At 44.1% G+C, this 9,307-nt stretch overlaps 1 pseudogene; it reads right to left on the minus strand.

Annotated features, from left to right (window-relative positions):
- Positions 1 to 7,601: 7,601 nt before the first annotated feature.
- LOC126413547 (5S ribosomal RNA) lies at positions 7,602 to 7,719 on the minus strand (annotated as a pseudogene).
- Positions 7,720 to 9,307: the final 1,588 nt, after the last annotated feature.

The raw sequence follows: 9,307 nt of genomic DNA on the forward strand, positions 1-9,307 counted from the left end.
GTAGGGTAGAGGGAACATGAAGGTAGTGGTGTAAAGTGGATGGATGAGAAATGAGAAGAAGGAGATGGATAAATACAGGAGAGAGGAGGTAATGGACACAGAGAGTAGGGAATATGATATGGACAGAGAGGGGCAGAGGAGATTGACAGAAACGTGGAGAAGGAGGTGTACTTGGAGAGAAAGGAGGAGAAAATTGGCAGGGAGTGGGAGAGAGAAATAAAAAGGGATAGGAGAGGAGGAGGAGATGGGCAGTGGAGGCGCAGGAGGTGAATGTTTATGAGGTATATGGAAGACAGAAGTGGTATGACTTGAAAGTCTCAGAGAATGTAAGGAGGTAAATGACAGAATTACGGGTCGTGGGAGGGCAGGTGGCTCTGGGGCAGATTTTGAGGAGTTATATGAAAGAGGAAATAAACACATGCCCTGGAAAAGGCAGGTATTGGGGTGGTACAGTATAAAAACGCTTGTGTGTATGTATGTATATTTGAAAGTAATTCCCATGTCATGTCCTAATCCACTCGATGGATTTCAAAGAAACTTTGTACCTATATCCGCTATTGTCTGGAAAGAAGGTCTTTGGAGGTTAGAAACACCTAGGTCCCTCTTTACAACAGAGACAGTGTTGACAAGGAGATGGATTGAGAAAGGTTGGAAGGTGAAGATGGGCAGAGAGAAGGTGAACACTGATAAAGAGTCAGACTTATAGGTATGAGACACATGTGTGTCATAAGCATATGCATGTGAAGCTGGTATAAGGAAAGCTAGCATTTGAATTAGTGTCACTTTCCTGGAGCTGAAAGTTAAGTCATGGTTTGAACCTCTGATTGCTACCCTGTGGGTCACGATGCAAAATCACTATCTTTCCAAAACTATACTATTTCACCCACAATCCCTGATGATCCTCCTGAAGAATTTATGGTGGCCTAAAGGCGTAGATTGAATACTATCCTGAGTTTTAAGAGCATAAATACAGCAACAATCATACCCCTTCGTAAACAACTCTCGACTAAGCAGTGTGGTGCACTGATGATAGATTCTGGAGTATTATCGTTGGTGTGGTCTTCAATCCAGAGATTGGCCGGATGCACCTCTCCACACTAGTCTACTCTGTACAAGTCTATTTATTCCTCTGTAACTGCTGCGATCTGCTTCTCTACTGAACCTGCTTAATTTATTCAACCCCCGGTCTCAACCTGTAAGAATGACTGCATGTATCAGAAGAAAAAGAAATATTTGGAATGCGATCAGTAGATTGTGCTGGACTTCATACAGGATTTCCCGTCCGCATCTACTGATGAGAACAAGTATTGATGATGGGCTCCTGCTCCAGCCATTAACATGAAAACGGGTAGGTGCACCATCGTGTTGAAACCACATCATCAGAAAAAAGAGATTACCAGATCTGGATAGACGGAGTTGATTTTGATCCGATGACAGAATATGCCACCTGAGGCACCAGTATATGTACTGATAATGGTTTCTGCTTCGTCCACTAATAGATAGCGTAGTGGCGTAGCTACCAGAGCACCATCATTGTCTACCCTTTAATGGGTAATGCTCGCTCCCAGAAGGCATAGAGTGCTACAAATATATGAAACAAGCAGGCAACCACGCCAGAGAGAGGCACTCGTGCATCCTACAGCCAACTGAGTGAGTTTAAAAGATGTCAAATTGTGGCCTTCCGAGAGACAGGATGGTCTTTTCGGATAATTGCAAGTTGGATGTGTTGCGTCTGTTGTGTAACGATACTGGATCATTAATCATGTGAGCATTCTCATACCTATAGAAGAGGGTCTGGGAATTCATGCAGCCCAAACGTCCGACAGGATCTTCGTATTGTGAGGACAGCAGTGGCAGGTCATACAGCTACTCCAGCACAGATAAGAGGGCTTGTGAGTGAAGATGTGTCTACAAGAGCTGCTGTGAACCGGTTATTAGCAGTGGGACTATGGAAACACACACATCTATCCGATCTTCCAGTCACGCCACAGCATTGACCTGCACGGCCCGATTGGTGCCGTCGGTGGATCACTTGAAAGACTGAATGGCTCGTCGTGGTCTTCACCGATGAAAACAGGTTCGCCCAGCACTCAAATGGTCGTTTACTCGTACGACGTAGACCTGGTGAGTGCTATATTGGAGAGTGCTTTCGCTCAAGTCAAACGGGTTCCATCCCAGGCATTTTGGCTGGGGTACGATAAGCTGCAACTTTCGTTCACCTTTGATGTTACTGGAGAGAATGCTAACCAGCGCTCACTACATGCAAAATGTTGTCACACCCGTTCATTTGCGTTTGTTGCAACAAGAAGGTGATGTGTTGCTGCAACAGGATAATGCTCGCCCACTCTCTGCCTGTGAGACTCAACGTGCTCCGCAAGAGATGCAGCAACTTTCCTGACTGGCACGAGCTCCAGACTTGTCTCCAGTCGAGCACGTGTTGGATATGATGCGACGACAAGTGACTCGCACAACTCGTCAGCCAACAACTCTTATATAACTACCAGAACAGATCGAGGAGGTGTGCCATAACGTTTACCAGTACAGCATTCGTCATCCGTATGATCGACTGGATGCCAGAGTCAGCATCTACATTGTCACCTGTAGAGGATACACTATACACTAAATGGGTGTTTCAGCATGGGTCGACACCTGCTAGTGCTATTTATCTGTAAATGTAATAATTTCATGTAGTCGATAAGCACTGTTGCAATAATAAATGTAGAATGAGTTGGAAACCTGTAAATTGGTGCACTAATTTACTTTCTGGCAGTACAGTATGGACCACAAGAGATACAGTATCCGGTTGTTGCATCAACACATCCCAAAAGAGCATCCGATAATGCGCACCATTCAGAGGGTAACATAAACACTGTAGCCATTGATCCTCATTCTTTGAGAAGCAGTCATGAACGGTAAGTGCTAACGTCATACACGATCATGTGTTGTTCTTGAAGGCTCCCCCTCAGACATCAATTGGCATATAGTTGCGTTGGCCTTCAGAAAAGATGTCTCTGCTCCAATTTTGTTCATGACCCAGGCTTTCGGAAAGAGAGAGTGTTATCTACTTGTTTGTTCTCATGCTGGTGTGACGTGGAGACGGTAAGTCTGGAGCTAGGAAAGTCATTAACCGCCACATAAAGAGATAACAGAGTTAGCCAGTGCACTTACGCTACATGGTGGGCAGCGTGGACTCTGTCTTCTGCCGTGGAGGGACACTGCCTAAGCTATATACAGAGGCACCAAGCTCGAGCCTTATTTGACCTTCGTTAATTTGAACATAGGAAGAGCAGTCTACCACCGTGTTAAGTTACGGCATACTCTGACACCCATTACCTTGGTGTATGATTTGAAGTGTCCTAGCTTGCGACGCTACAAACACCCAGCCACCTACAGGTTATCGCTAAGCTGGCAAACACTAAAGCCCTAGCAGTCCCCTTGCAACGAATCTCCAGAAGCATCCCGAGTAGTTAAGAATTCTAGTTTCATCTCTGCGTTGCTTTCTCCCTAGTGCTCCTCAAATTTGAATTATTTTCTTTCTTTCCTACACAAGCAGGTTAGTTGCTTCATGTGCTGCCATCTTTTAGTTCCGATTTTCAATTAAGATATTTTGATTTCAATTCGGATATTTATTTCAGGGCTATTTACAATGACAATCTGACATAATGAATTAATAGTTCCCTTATTTGAGAGGCTGCCTCATATATCATTTGTGATGCAGCATACATCCAAATTACACACTGACCCGATTACTGGACTATATGAAATAAAATCTTCAAATTCTGAACTGTTTGCGTTAGGATGTTCAGACTGCACGCGTCGCCGCACGGCATGATGGGAATTAGTGTGCGGTATGTGGTTTGGTTTAGCGAATAACGTCAACAGGGAAAATTCGCGCATTTTGGGGGCTCAGAATCCGCATTTCGCGATCGAGAAGTCTCTGCACCCTCAACGGGTTACTGTGGTGTGCAATGCCCAGTCACGGAATGCTGGATATCCTTTGATGGCACGGTGATTAGGTACGGTACGTGAAGGTTTGGAAGATTGTTTCATCCCCATTACCCAAAGTAATTCTGATTTCGACAAGATGTGGTTCATCCAAGACTGCGTTCGACCCCATCGAAGCAGCAGAATGTTTCATGTCCTAGAGGAGCACATTAGGGACCTCATTCTGGTTGTAGATTACTCAGAGGTTGCTGGCATTGGCCTCTATTATTCGCCGTATTCTCCGGATCTGAACACATGTGACTCCTTTTTGTGGGGCTATATTATTAAAGACAAGGTTTACAGCAATAACCCTAAACCTATTGCTAAGCTGAAAATAGGCATTCAGGAGATCAACGACAGCGTCGTTGTTCCGACACTTCAGCGGGACATGCAGAATTTCGCTATTCGTCTGCCCCATATCATCGCCAATGATGGCAGGCATCTCGAACATGTCAGAACCTAAATCCGAGTACCTGTAGTGACGTTTACATGTTGAATACAGTGTGTACACTTTGTTGTTTGTAACTAATTGACGATTTTTACATAAAGTTCAATAATTGTCACTCCATATATTAAAGTACAGGGTGATCAAAAAGTCAGTATAAATTTGAAAACTTAATAAACCACGGAATAATGTAGATAGAGAGGTAAAAATTGACACTTATGCTTGGAATGACATGGGGTTTTATTAGAAGAAAAAAAGTTCACAAAATGTCCGACAGATGGCGCTGGACAGCGAAACGTTAGTAACTGCTATCGTGATGGGTGAGAGGTGCGCCGATATGTTACAGAATCGCATCATCCGCAGCTTGGCTGATAAATACCTGCTGGAACGTACGATGTTTATGCAGGATCGCGCTCCACCCGATATTGCTAGACGCGTGAAAGATCTCTTGCGCACGTCGTTTAGTGATGATCGTGTGCTCAGCCGCCACTATCGTCATGCTTGGTCTGCCAGGTCCCCAGACCTCAGTCCGTGCGATTATTGGCTTTGGGTTACCTGAAGTCGCAAGTGTATCGTGATCGACCGACATCTCTAGGGATGCTGAAAGACAATGTCCGACGTCAATGCCTCACCATAACTCCGGACATGCTTTACAGTGCTGTTCACAAGATTATTCCTCGACTACAGCTATCGTTGAGGAATGATGGTGGACATATTGAGCATTTCCTGTAAAGAACATCATCTTTGCTTTGTCTTACTTTGTTATGCTAATTATTGATATTCTGATCGGATGAAGCTCCATCTGTCGGACACTTTTGTATTTTTTTGGTTCTAATAAACCCCATGTCATTCCAAGCATGTGTGTCAATTTGTACCTCTCTCTCTCTACATTATCCGTGATTTATTCAGTTTTCCAATTTATACTGACTTTTTGATCACCCTGTACTCCTAACTGCATCTTCTCTGCTACCGTCCCGGCTGTCCCAGCATATTCACGCAGCAGTTTTCGGGGGAAACGCCTGCACCACTGGGAGGAATCTGACGCTGCCACCATCATAGTGACAGGAAAATTTCTCTGCAGGTAAGAAATTGCTTACCTGAGAGCAGTGAAGAAAGCGACCGTTACGGAACGACTAATTCCAAGAGTTACACCTTGAACCATCGGAAATCTTTGTTTCCAACCATTACTTCGTTATTTCAAAACCGCCTGGATAGCCTTGAGTGTTAAAGCGCCCATCTGGGACGGAAATATGCGCCGGCCCCTCATCGAATGCACCAGACGTTAAAACCTGATCTTCACTGCTCCTTCGAATACGCCCGACGGGTTAACAATGAAGGTCGGCGTGCCTGCCAGCCTGGAAGCAGCTTTTTAGGAGGTTTCCAACATTCCACTAGGTGATTACCCACGTCTTACCTCGGTTACAAGATTGGCAAACATTCAGAAAACCGTATTCGCAGTTTACTATTAAAAAAAAATCGTAGGTTACACAATGTTCCTTTTAACTCAAGAACGACGCATTTCGCGCCGATAGGGCATCATCAGATATCTGAAAATATAATGGGACGACGACGTTACAATAAATCCGGCGTTGTCCTATCGTGGACTGCTATAAAAGAAAAATAAACTTCAGAAACTGACCGAATAAAATTATATAAAGAGAAACGTAATGTAACTTACCTTCAATAACCTGGAATTTTCTGCCAGAAAGTACACATCAAGAATGCATGATACCGAATAAAACGTAGTAAAAGGCAATCTATATGGAAAATATGTAAAAAAGTTAATGAAATAAAGTCACCGGGATCAGGCATGAATAGAGAACGAAGGAGAAACCGGAAAATTCGTATTAGATCATGGAGGCGACGACAGGCGTAGCAGCAGAGAACAGAACGTCGCGCGCAGACTGTAAACACAGCCGTGCACTACAGAAGCCAGTAATTATTCACATGGTGCATCACAAGGGGCAGGTCAAGCGTAATTTTTCCTTCGCTGAGCACTTTGATTCCAGTGGCAACCAGCCATCTACAACGAGCACTTAAGATTTTTGCACTACGCTCCCAAAGGAAAGGGCTTCAGTCTGCTTCAACAGATCGATATCGTTAAACACTCAAACGCTAAGAAGGATATGTTGCTCGATGATCATTCATGAGGGGAAAATCAGGTTTTTGTATGAGTGCGCCGGCCGGTGTGGCCGTGCGGTTAAAGGCGCTTCAGTCTGGAACCGCGTGGCCGCTACGGTCGCAGGTTCGAATCCTGCCTCGGGCATGGATGTGTGTGATGTCCTTAGGTTAGTTAGGTTTAATTAGTTCTAAGTTCTAGGCGACTGATGACCTCAGAAGTTAAGTCGCATAGTGCTCAGAGCCATTTGAGCCATTTGTATGAGTGCATGTTTCCCATTTTTAAACAATTTATCAGTTTTTAACGTTTTACTACCAGGGCCTTGGTTGCTTGTCATGTGTATGCAGTCGTATTTTACTACTTAACATTGTTACCTTTTAGCCATATATTTTTATCTAATTTCTATTTTATTGCTCTATATACTTTAATTCATTATTCTTTTAAATAGCTTTTGAGCATAAGGGTTTTTATGTCTCTGTGCACCTAGCTTTCGATGTAGCATGTCCTGCATTGTGTATAGTCCGATATACCATATTACAAAAAATGGTTCAAATGGCTCTGAGCACTATGGGACTTAACGTCTGTGGTCATCAGTCCCCTAGAACTTAGAACTACTTAAACCTAACTAACCTAAGGACATCACACACATCCATGCCCGAGGCAGAATTCGAACCTGCGACCGTAGCAGTCGCACGGTTCCGGACTGAGCGCCTAGAATCGCTCGGCCACCACGGCCGGCACCATATTACAAATACGTTTCATTTATTTCTGAATTTATCCATTAGTATTTGAATTTTACGCGTGGCGTTATCAAACTATACACCCGACGGAAGCACCTCCTGGCGACTGTCATTACTCTCTGTCGGTACAGGCCGTGGAATGCCCAACGGTACCGACCAGCCGCCGTGTCATCCTCAGCTAACAGGTGTCACTGGATGCCGATAGGGAGGGGCACCGCTCTCCAGGCCGTACGTCAGTTTACGAGACCAGAGCCGCTACTTTTCAGTCAAGTAGCTCCTCAGTTTGCCTCAGAAGGGTTGAGTGCACCCCGCTGGCAAACAGCGCTCGGCAGACCGGATGGTCACCCATCCAAGTGTAACCCCAGCCCGACAGCGCTTAACTTCGGTGATCTGACGGGAACCGGTGTTACCACTGCAGCAAAGCCGTTGGCGCCAACTGTCATTACAGCATATTTTGCATGAGCTTCTATCGTTCAAATGCGTGCACTATGCAAATACGGCCGGGCCTCAGGGGCCGTTGTAGTGTACGGCTGTGGGGCCCTGTCCTGCGCAGCTAAGCCTGTCATCGCTGCCATGAGGTAATACAGCATTTGGGTTTCTGCTTCATTCTCTACTCATGGTGACCGAGTGGATAGTGTTGGAAGATCCATGTGGGTTTTCGCGGATGATGCTGTAGTATACAGAGAAGTTGCAGCATTGGAAAATTTCAGCGAAATGCAGGGAGATCTGCAGCGGATAGGCACTTGGCGCAGGGAGTGGCAACTGACCCCTAACATAGAAAAATATAATGTACTGCGAATACATAGAAAGAAGGATCCTTTATTATATGATTATATGATAGCGGAACAAACACTGGTACCAGTTACTTCTGTAAAATACCTGGTAGTATGCGTACGGAGCGATTTGAAATGGAATGATCAAATAAAATTAATTGTTGGTAAGGCGGGTGCCAGGTTGAGATTCATTGGGAGAATCCTTAGAAAATGTAGTCAATCAACAAAGGAGTTGCTTACAAAACACTCGTTCGATCTATACTTTAGTATTGCTCATCAGTGTGAGATCCGTACCAGGTCGGGTTGACAGAGGAGATAGAGAAGATCCAAAGAAGAGCGGCGCGTTTCGTCACAGGGTTATTTGGTAAGCGTGACAGCGTTACGGAGATGTTTAGCAAATTCAAGTGGCAGACTTGTAACCTCCCCACAAAATTTTTTACATGACAGAAATATTATTTGGGAATGTCAATGGACATTGCGCTAAGTGTAAGCTCTCCAGTGAAATTTTAAAGACAGAAATAATAAATGAATGGGAGCCAAACGTAACCTCCCTGCAATTAAATTTAATGACAATAAAAGTGAGAATCGCAATCTAACTCAAGTATAAGCTCTTCATAAAAAATTGAAGTCCATTCAGTGATGAGAAAATCTCAGTGATAATAATGATTCAATTAAACCGAAATATCGGTCTTTGGCCCTGTGCAAAAAAAAAATCAAAATTAAAATTCTTACCTCATTACAACACCTAATCAAATTTCTGCTCTTGTTCTTGCGCACCGCTTGGAGGAACTGCATTGCAAATAATAATATTCCCCTTTTTTTTTGTAATCTAATTGAAAACTAAAACTTTTGTTTAAGGGAAGTGGAACGAAATAGTTACTTCAATTAAATGAAAATTTTATGTAAAATTGCTTTTGAAATCAAAGTTATTATTGGGGGCACTTGTTGAAAATTAGTTACAATAGTTAAACTTTACATTATCCGATGATTATCTTAATTAACAGTATACCTCATTCAGCATCTTGACCAGTGTTGTCGCCAGACCACATCACGCAATCCCACTGGACTGCTACCACTGACCGACCGCTCTGCATGACGACTACTAGCGTACTGCACGCCACTGAACAGAGTACTGTACCCAACTAGACAGAGCTACAGACTCGCAACGACTGACCGACAGACTGAGAACCGCTCGCAACACTCGCGCGGTCAAGCGCATACTCTCTGGTCACAGATGCTACAATGC

The sequence above is a fragment of the Schistocerca serialis genome, chromosome 7 (assembly GCF_023864345.2).
Source record: "Schistocerca serialis cubense isolate TAMUIC-IGC-003099 chromosome 7, iqSchSeri2.2, whole genome shotgun sequence".
Taxonomy (NCBI): domain Eukaryota; kingdom Metazoa; phylum Arthropoda; class Insecta; order Orthoptera; family Acrididae; genus Schistocerca; species Schistocerca serialis.